The following is an 11,372-nucleotide window of genomic DNA, read 5'->3' as shown; positions in this document are numbered from 1 at the left end:
TTCTCCTTTTCTGCCCCCTCTCTTCCCTGACCCTCAGGGAGCCATTACTCCAGTTACTGTTTCTGAAGGGTTACATCTCTTGGCTTTCATGTACTGAACAATCTTAAATATACAAATGAACATATGCAAATCTAACATGGTTAATGAGGTAAAATGAATAAAAACCAAAAGTAAGGGGAGGAAATACTAGAGAGCTAGAGGATAGCTATGTGCTTCATCAGTGCCATACCACACCCTGAATTTATCATCCCTTCCATGTGGCCCTTCTGAGCGGGACTGTCCAATTATCTTACAGGTGTGTTTTGGTTCTCAAATACATCCATGCCCCTTCACTTCGATTTGGCTGCTTGTTTTTGAATTTCTAGTACCTCTTCCCATCGACACCTCATGATCTCACAGGCTGGTGTGCTTCTTCCATGTGGGCTTTGATGCTTCCCTGCTGGATGGCTGCTTGATTAACTACAACCAAGATATAGATCCCAGACACTATATCTTTTAATAGCCAAGCACCATCAGTTTTTTTTAACCATATTTGTTTATGCACCCATTTTGTCTTCAGCGATTATGTCAGGAAGGTATCATTCAATGTCACAATATTGAACGTGTAAGATTTAAATAGTGGTCCAAAGTCTGTTTGCTTCCTTGTTTCATTTATACACACACACATACATATATAAACAAGTACAACTATACATATATACACACACATATTTGTTAGATAGCTTAGCCTAGGTCATTGGGAAGTCCATTTACGCATGCCCAGGAGAGCCAGCAAAGGACAAAGCTGGATTTTCCCACAGGTGGGTGCAGATGGGCGTTACACCTGGAGCAGCCCACCTGGGCCAGGTGACTACAATTCAGCCAATGGGAGCGACCTGGGGTCGTTCACCACGCCTCCCCCAGGAACCCTTGAAAAGGCAGGGACCGGAAGGGAGAGGGGCTTTTGGTCTGGTCATCTTGGGAGGAGAGAGATCCTTGCCTCACCTGGGGCAGTCTCTGCCAGGCTGCATGGCCAAAGGAATCCTATGGGTGCCGCATAAAACCTGAAACTTCTTTTAACTCTCATTAAATTCACTTGGATCACGAGCCCGGCTTCGGCGTGAAATCTTTCTCACGCGGAGCCAAGGACCGAGGCTGGAATTTAGGCCGGAGAGAGAGAGACCTTACATATTTTTTCTTCTTTCCTATTTTTCTTTCCTCCTGTCCCATTATCATGTTTACCCAGCATTCACTTCTCAGAAACAACTTGATAATCAAACATGATCAGAAAAGTTACACCTTCCTCACCATCAATTTTAGAACACTTACTATTTCCCTGTACCTGTCACCGTTGGCTCCCCGCTCACCTCCCCCACAGTCCCTGCCACCCAGGACCAGTCCCGCCAGCCGCTGTTTCCATAAGATGGCCTACCTTGCCTGCAAACAAAAACATATCCAGAGAGTCACTCAACTGACATAGAGCAGAGGACTACCTCTCTGATAGAGAGAAGGACAAATTATAAACCACCAGTCCAGCCCCACATGTAGGAGGCATCCACTGATCAAAGTGTTTACTGATGGGTGACTATTTAATCCCAGGTGCCTCTGTGATTTTGCAGACAAAAGCATTGCAAAATGACTGCTATTTGTGACTTTGCTGCTAAAAACATTGAGAGACAACTCAGTTATTTATGATCTCTTTTAAATCTGGCATACCCGTGTGATTGTCTTAGAACATAGTGCTTTTATTATTCAAATGTTAAGAAAGTGTGATTAGTTATATAACATTTGCATAGATAAGAATTTAGGAATGTTTTTAAAGTTCTTTGATGTTTGTTTTGTAACCAATCCCATGTAAGAAGAGTATAAAAACTAAGCTTCGAATATACTCGAGACTTCAGTCCATCAGATTGAAGTCCTCCCGATCCCATGCTTTGTACATAGCTCTTTTTAAAAAAAAACATTTTATTAGGGGCTCATATGACTCTTATCACAGTTCATACATATACATACATCAATTGTATAAAGCACATCTGTACATTCTTTGCCCTAATCATTTCCTTTAAAAAAATTATTTCTTTTCCTTTCATCCGTACGCCTCATTTCAAACCCAGTTTGATGCAGGATAGCTGGTCTAATCCCCGCGCCCACATAGCTGCATATCCTGGGTCCTGCTTGCATCCTTTTAGTCTTCAGCTTTGTGTCTGAAAGGTGAGCATCTCCAATGTCCCCATTGCTATTCTTGCAGTCAGGTCAGGGATGGAGAGGTCTAGTGCCCCCCGCCCCACTGCCAGTTATACTTTTAGACATTCAGTTGGGCCCCCTTGGGAGTAATCCCTAACCAGTTCAGATGGGGTGCAAGTGCTGCCCCTGAGTCAGAAGTCTACAACTGGGGTACTTTGGGGACTTCCAGCCATAGTCATTGCTATTACCACCAAATGACCTTTCCTGATGGGTCTGAGTAAGAGAATGTGGGGGATGACACAGATAAAATTTAGTTGTGAATGATTATGAACAGGTAAAATTGTGATTGTCCTGTAGGGTATAAAATGAGCCATGTCAGAAGCATGAAGGGGGACCCTGATTTCCCTTGATTTAGGAGACAGCTTGTAAACCAGAGACTTCATTGGCAGAGGAGCAGATGCTGATAATGTTGATTCTCGTCCTTCCCCTTGGGAAGTTAAAGGAAGTTTATGCCACCCCTGGGCTATTTCTTCTTCTTCTTCTTTTAAAGATCATTTTACTGGGGGCTTTTACACCTCTTGTTACAATCCAATATCAATTGTACCAGGCATATCTGTACATATGTTGCCATTGTTCTTTTCTAGACATTTACTTTCTATTGAGCCCTTGGGATCAGCTCCTTTTTTCTCCTTACTCCCCATCCACCCTCATGGCCCCTTGATGGATTATTATTTTTATATCTCACGCCGACTGCTGTCTCCCTTCCCCTCTGGTTTCTGTTGGTCTTCCCACTGGAGGGGGGTGTGTGGTTTATGTGCCATTCATTGCGATCGGTCCCTACTTCCTCCCTCTCTGCCCCCCTTCTCCCTACGCTTTTGGTGTCACTATTCCCATTCCTGTTCCTGGGTTCTATGTGTTGTGAGCTTTATCTCTTGCCTATACCTGTGTACATGTTCCAGTCCAGTCCAGAGTGGGAAGCAGCACTGGGGTCGTGACAGTGGGGGGTGAGGAAGCCTCTAAACCAGAGGTATATTGCGTGATCCATCAGTGCTCTCCTGCACCCTGATTGGCTCATCCTTTCCCTGTAACCCCTCTGTGGGGAGAATGTTCCATTGTCTACAGATGGGCTTTGGGTTTCTGACGAAGTGTTCTTGTATTGAGGGAGGGTATGAGCTGAGGCCCAAGGCCCATCCACAGCCTCGGTGTATTACCTTATAAATATATGTACAAAGGCTAACACCACTATGTTTATGGATTACTGTATTTACATAAGTACACACCTCTGTTAATACCTTCTATTGATAGCAGTGGTTCTCAATCTTCCTAATGCCGTGACCCTTTAATATAGTTCCTCATGTTGTGGTGACCCCAACCATAAAATTATTTTCGTTGCTACTTCATAACTGTAATTTTGCTACTGTTATGAATCATCATATAAATATCTGATATGCAGGATGTATTTTCATTATTACAAATTGAACATAACTAAAATATAGTGGTTAATCACAAAAACAATATGTAATTATGTATTGTGAAATATTTATTTCTAATTACAAATAAATGCAGGTTGTCTTGAAACATGGTGTAGCATGGGGAACAGTCTTCATACTGAGTACTCATATGTGGGTGTATCTGCATGTGGGCAGAACTGCCTGGAAATGGATAGAAGAGCAGTGTCTTGGTTCCTAACACCATCGGAAATGTGTATTTTTTGATGGTCTTAGGCAACCTCTGTGAAAGGGTCGTTCAACTCCCAAAGGAGTTGCGACCCACAGGTTAAGAACCACTGATCTATAGGTTTGCTTCCTAGAGCTTTCCTCTGTTTCCTTTTGCCTCCTCCTGCCCACCATCATGTTCCCCCTTTTACTACCTCTTAGAACTTCCTCTCAGCTAGATCGGTGTTGCTCTAATACCGACAGGATCTTTATAAACTCCTAGATGTTGGTTTTAATTTCCTGGCTGTTCCCCTGTCTATGGCATTGGTTGCTCACCACATCCTTCCCCCTACCACCTTCTCTCCCCAAGTCCCTCCGGGGCCATTGGCCCAGTGCTTTCTCCCCGAGCTTGCTTCCCATGTCCGTCTTATATAAGTAGGCAAACCAGCAATGTCCTAGTCCCCACAATAAGAAAATGAAAGGTTGACAAAAGAAAAGGAGAGGACAAAAATAAAACATACATAGTTCCAGGTTTGTCGGCTGGCCTTTATGAATCTCACCCCAATGGTCCTGGGGGAGTCTGGGGGCTGCTCCTCCTAGCCCAAAGTCTATCTTTGGGGCTCTTTAGGGGCTTTGTGGATTGGCTCCCATTGCTCCAATTGCTGATCTGTTGTACTCCCTTCTTGGTTTGTTCTGCTGCGGGGGATTCATACCACACTATCACCCCACTGTGTGTCCCCAGTATTGTCCTCTGTCACAGTGTGCTCCAATGAGGGAACAGCATGTCTTGAGTTGTCGGCGGTCCTACAGTCCTCTCTGTGCCTCAGCAGCTCAGTGCAGGGACCTCATCCTCCGGGCTTGGTGTGCTCATTTGGGGCTAGACCGACTGTCCCTTTCTCTTTCTCCTTGGTTTGCTCCTGTGTGGGCGTGGTCAGTCGGCTCCTTTCCCCCACCTGAAGGTTTAGTGTTGTTCTCTGTGGCACATACTTCTAGGGTGTGGGTCAGATTGGCTCTGGTTGGGGCCAGCCCTGTAGCCCAATCTTTTCATGCCCTCCTGGTTTGGGGTGCCATGGTGGGGTGTGTATGTACACTCCTAATTCTGGGCCCCATCTTGACTCCTCCCTACGTTTTATTTCTTGGCTACAACTTAGTCAACCATGAACTATCATAGGCAGCGATGGTCCAAACAAAGTTCAGAAGGCAGGAAGGGGCAGAAAAGTACAAATGGAAACGGGGCCCCCAGGGAGAAAGTAGGAAGAGCGCTGTTGGACTGAAGGGATTGCAGCTACTGTCAGGAATCAAAATAGGGACCTCTGTTTCACCCCAGCCACAATAAAATGCTCAAATAAAAGAAAATGAGTTTTCCAACCTCTGTTTGGCATTTGATTAGAGAAAAGCAAGCATTGCTTGGCATGGTGTTTGTCCCGGGCTTAGTGAAGATCACTCTGTAAAGTCAACATGCCCGTGACCACTTTTCAATTCTTTTTTCAAGGCCAGCGCCACTTTGGAGAGCAGAGCTGGAAAGAACATTCTGGCACCAGGAGTACAGTGGGGGACAGCAGCAACCGCCCTCAGGTAGTAAACCAGAGGCACTCCAATGTCACCCAGCCATTCAGTTTCTCCAAATCTGTGCCAGGGTGGTGGGGGCGGGGAGTGGGGTAGCAGAGATTAAAGGATGTTTTCATTAAATTCTTTTCAGTTTGGAGCCCCAGGGAGCATTATCAACAGGGAGGTAGTGTCTCAGAACTCATTTGCATCCCTTAGCACTGATGAGCAGAAAGAGGAAAGGAAACTTTTGGAAGGAATTGTAAAAGACATGGAAGTTTATGAATCTTCAAGGCAATGGGTGATTTCTGTTTACCCACCAGTGAAAGATAAACCTGACTTAATTCTGTGAAATTCTTCACAAAGATATTAAAAAACTAGTATTAAGACTTTTGGATGGGATAAAAGAAAACACGAGGAAATTTTTAGAAGGATTCAGAAAAAAACAAAACAATTGAAGAGCAAAACAAGGAAGTTAATAAGGAGAGAGAAACCTAAATTTAAAAAAAAGAAACCCCAAAAAAAGTAACTAAAAATTCAAAAAAGTAATAATAAAATAACCAAAATAGGTAGCTCCCCAGAACATTACAGAAGTAGAATTGATACCATGGAAGGAAGAATCAATGAATTAGAAGACAAAGACTCTGATTATTCAGTTTGGAGAACAAGTGGAAAAAAATTTAAGAAGGCATCAATAAGGGTTCTGTGGTACAAGAAGAAGAGAAATAATATACGTGGACTAGGAATTCCAGAAAGAGAAGAGAGGAAATGAAGTCCAGAAAATACTTCTTAAGAAATAATCACCAGAGGATGTACCAGAGGATGTACACCGGTGCAGATAGGAGCTAGAGGCACAGGGAATCCAGGGCAGATGATCCCTTCAGGACCAGTGGTGTGAGGGGCGATACTGGGAGGGTAGAGGGTGAGTGACCTCCTCCCTGGGGGACGGACAACAGAAAAGGGGGTGAAGGGAGACGTCGGACAGGGCAAGATATGACAAAATAATAATTTATAAATTATCAAGGGCTCATCAAGGAGGGAGGGGAAAAAAGAGGACCTGATGCCAAGGGCTTAAGTGGAGAGCAAATGCTTTGAAAATGATGAGGGCAAAGAATGTACAGATGTGCTTTACACAATTGATGTATGTATGGATTGTGATAAAAGTTGTATGAGCCCCTAATAAAACTTAAAAAAAACAACCTAAAAAAATATTGGGAACTGTGTTAAACAACACATTAAAACAATTAATATACCATAACAAAAAAAGAAATAATCACAGAAAATTTCCTAAATATGGATGAGATTAACATCCAATATGCTCAACAAACTCTATATACAAGAGGGTACTCCCCCAACAAAACTCCCAGATTTTTCTTCAAAGCTATGTATTTAATTTTTTTTTTTTTTACAAAAAAACCTCAGTACCTTCAAAGTACTCTCTATTACATATAAAACATCTGTCAAATCTGCGATTCCATTCTTGGGGACGTTTTCAAACTCATCTGATTGGCCGACAGCACCTCCCTCGTTTTTGTGTTCACCTCTTCTACAGCATCAAGTCACTGCCCTAGCATGTTCCTGTGCATTTGTGGAAACAAAAAGAATTTGCATGGAGCGAGGTCAGGTAAGTAAGATGCATGGGGCAAGAGAGGCATGCTGTTTTTTACCCAAAACTGGCATACTGATTTTGTTGGGTGAGCAGGTGCATTGTCATGGTGGCAAAGCCAGTCCCCTGCCTGCCATAAATCAGGCTTTTTTTGTAGCAAACTGTTACTCAATCTTTTCCAAACCACTGAATAGAAAGCTTGATTAAAAGTCTGCCCTGGTGAAATGAATTCCAGTGCACCATGAGTTGACATTTCCACCTGTTCAAGAAGTTCAGAATGAGCTTTGTCATCAATTGACATTTCACCTTTTTTTGAAACAATGAGACCACTTGTACACTTGAGTTTTTTCCATAGCGCTGTCCTTGTAAGCTGTGTTTAACATCGCAACAGTTTCTGCGGCATTTTTCCCGAGCAGTGAACAAAATTTCATAGTTACACCCTGTTCTCTTAAATTGGCCATCATAAAAACAAGGTTCAAGTGAAACTCCTTTCATGAAAACACCCACCTTCCCAGATGCTGCTGCTGGGTGCTTAGCTAGTGGGAAAAATGCTTACTATGACAGCTCCGCCCAGTGGGGCTTTTCCCTGCTTTTTTTGGGGGGTGGGTGGGAGGGGGTTACCCCTTGTAGGTTAACCTCTAAGAGAAACACCCTAACACATATCTTAATCGAACCTACCAGGTACAAAGATAAAGAAAGACCTTTGAGAGCAGCACGAAAATAAGGGAAATGTCACTTGCAAATGAGCATCAGTAAGATTAAGTGCTGATTCCTCATCAGTAACTATGTAGGCAAGAAAGCAATAGTGGGATATACACAAAACCTTTAAAGAAAATAACTGTCAATCTGAAATAATGTGACCAGCAAAATTACCACTCAAAAATGAGGATGAAACTGGGATTTCCCCAGATAACAGAAAGGAAGGGAATTTGTAACCACTAGAACTGCCCTGCAGGAAATATTAAAGGGAGTTCTCAAGGAAGAAAACATGGTACCAGCCCAATAACCTTAAGTGCTGACACAAAACAAGCATCTGAATACATACAATAACACCATTTACAAAGAGATGGAGGATCTGGGCTACACAAATGTAATGGGCAATAACATAAAATGAGTAGTATTGGCAAAGATAAGAGAGTTTTCATGTGTTAAAGGGAATCTATGAGATTTGGTACTAAAAAATATCAAATATGTGAAAGAGGGGAGTTGGTTGGAGCAGAGACCCAAAGCCCATCTGCAAATAATTGGATATCCCCCCAGAGAAGTGGTGTAAGGAAGGGATGATTCAACCAAGGTGTAGTATAGCACTGATGAATCACACATCATTCCTCTAGGTCCTGAATACTTCCTCCCCTCCACTACCATGACCCAGTTCTACCTTACAAATTTGGCTAGACCAGAGAACACACATTGGTACAGATAAGAGCTCTTGACACAGGGAATTCAGGAAAGATAAACCCCTCAGGAATATAATGGGAGTAGTGATATCATGAGGGTAGGGGGATGGTCAGGGAGCAGAAAAGGGGAACCCATCACAAGATTGGATATATAGTCCCCACTGCCACCCCCGACGAGTGAAGGGAACCAAAAACAGAAATGTGAGTGAAGAGAGACAACAGACAGTGTAAGACACAAGGTAATAATAAAAATATATTGTTATTGTATCAAGGATACAGGAGAGTGGGAGGATGGGGGAGGTAGGGGAATAAACAGGCACTTATATCAAGGGCTCAAGCAGAAAATGTCTTGGAAATGATGATGGCAATCTATGAACAAATACACTTCATACAATTGATGTATGCAATGTTACAACAGCTGTAAGAGCCCCCAATAAAATGATGGGGAAAAAGTATCAAACAATTGTAACAAGAAAGGAAAAATTATCTTCCTAAAAAGAACCCAGTTTTGCAAAGAATCCATCAATACTACCAGAAGATGGGATGGAGGGAAAGTTAGCAAAATATTTGAAATAAATTCTTCCCTCTTAATGGCAATGAGTAAAAATGGATTACATATTCTAGTCAAGAAGCACTGGCAGGCCAGACTAAAAATATGACACATCTACATCTAAATAACAAGGGACACACCTTAAGCACAGGTGCATAAATAGATTCAAATTGGGTGGGAGACACTTGACATAACAAGTGAGCAGTAATATAAAACGAACAGGAGTTTGCAGCAATGTTAATATATGACAATAAATTTTAAGTAAAAATTATTATGAGACAGAGAAGGACATAATATGCACTACTTTTTAAAGATAGATGCAGTAGTTTTCAAAGGGAACAAAGGAACAGAAGATTTGCATAACATTAACCATTTGGACCTAACATACACAGATTATACTACTCAACACAATACACACTCTACGTCATTGCACAGGTATTTGGTGTAGACTTTTTCGATACAAATTAAATTCCAGTAAGTTTAAAAAGATTGAAACCATATAAGGTATCTAATCTGATAACAATAGAATGATGCTACAAATCAATAACAAAGATAGGAGCCCTGGTGGTGCAGTGGGCTGGGCGCTGGGCGCTGGGCGCTGGGCTGCTGACTACAAATCAGTAACAAAGAATAAGGAAAGCTAAATACATTTATAGCAATTTAAACATTAAAGTCACAAATCCATGGGGTTATCAAACAAATCAAAAGAATACTTAGACTCTTAAGAATGTCATCAAAGAGGGAGAAATCATTACTCGAGTCATGATCTTAATGTGCACATCATTTTAGAAGCTGATGTGGCAAATTGGGAGGGATATTTAACATGCTTTGCCGCAGAGCCAAATGTGATGACTTGATTTGAGCTACCCACTGTATCCCCAGGACATTTTTTTGAAAGACTGAGTAGCAGACAGGTGATGGCGATTTAAACAGTAATTTGGCAGACATGTCTCAAATAAACAATTGGTGGGGGTCATTGCCATGACAAAAGGAAAATCATAATGCAGAGATTAGGATTGTGGAAAACACTTTGCTGCCACCAGCTTCTCTCCAGTTCAGATAGATGGTGACATTAACACATGAACATTTACAATAGTGTTATATGCCAACATTTAGAAGTAATGCATAATGTATTACTGGGTGAACCACATCTTTCATGTGTTGTTACTAAAAATCCATTATAAGTGAAAGAGTCCAGTTGATTTTAATGTAACAGTATAAAAAAAGTATTGATGAAACTACCATTTGTCAAGTTTGGGTGTTTTTTCAGAGAAGTATACTCTGGAATGATATTAAAATCTTTTTCTTTTCATTCAAAAATATCCCTGAAGTCATTTTAAAGTTAAGTCAGCCTGCCTGAGCATTATGCTATTTTAACACCAGTCTATGTGGGATCAAATTAACAATACATATTTGAAGGACTAGATAGCGATCTTCTGGGTTTGTTAATGAAAGAAGATGCAAATGGCCGTACAGCTGCAAGAATGTAATCAGTATTACTAAACTGTACATGTTGAAACCATGTTTTACTATGTAGACTCTCAACAAAATAAAATTAGAAAACTCTCCCCTTTTCAAAAAAGAATGGCAAGCTCCTTATTAGCTTCAAACACCCTACTATTACAGCTTTTCAAATTATTTTTTGTTGTTTTTAATGAATGCATCAAATGATTAGCTTTCCGTGGTATCTATGAATTTTCAGAAGCAGAGAAATATATAATCAAATTCAAGTTGTAAAATATTTTCCACTCACTTTAACTGTTCTCTTTTAATTAGTATTTTCTGAACTTAAATTACATAGCTGTCTATCAAAATGTACAAATAAAATATTCCCACTTAGACACAATCAAAATGAGATATTTTGCCTTAGAAATAAATTATAAATTTACTTTCAATACACTTTTGTATCACCTAACAAAGAGTTTACTTATATTTTGGATGTTAAAATATCCTTTGTAAATAGAAGCAGTGATTTATGCTACAACATATGACGATGAACTTTGGTTGCCTTTATAGGAAATATACAGAAGACTTATTTATTTAGACAGTGCATGAGAAGCTAAAACCAGAAGCCCTCAGTATGTGTATATAGAGCAGTCTGAAAGCAGAGCCTTAACTCCTTCTTAGAATCTTAGCATGAGTCTAGGATCCATATTGAATTTTAAAGCTGCCTTTTCTAGCAGCCATTCCTCTAACCTTGATGCTGCCTAAGCTCAATGCTAATCTAATCATATACCTTCAAGGAGACATCCTGTTTCTCTAAAGTCTGGCAGGTGCAGGGTATCCTAATCAGCTCTTGAAGTTCTTTCCTCTCTGGTCAAGCAGATGCAAGGTGTGGTAGCATGTGATTGAAGAGTCTTGATGCACAGCATTATTGAGAAATCTGTATAATGGGCCCACAGAAACAGATATAGTTGATAAAGCAATTTTTTATAGCAGGTTACCTGAAAAACCTG

This window comes from Tenrec ecaudatus, chromosome 8 (genome assembly GCF_050624435.1).
Source record: "Tenrec ecaudatus isolate mTenEca1 chromosome 8, mTenEca1.hap1, whole genome shotgun sequence".
Classification (NCBI taxonomy): Eukaryota; Metazoa; Chordata; class Mammalia; order Afrosoricida; family Tenrecidae; genus Tenrec; species Tenrec ecaudatus.
Note: the sequence above shows the minus strand (reverse complement) of the source record.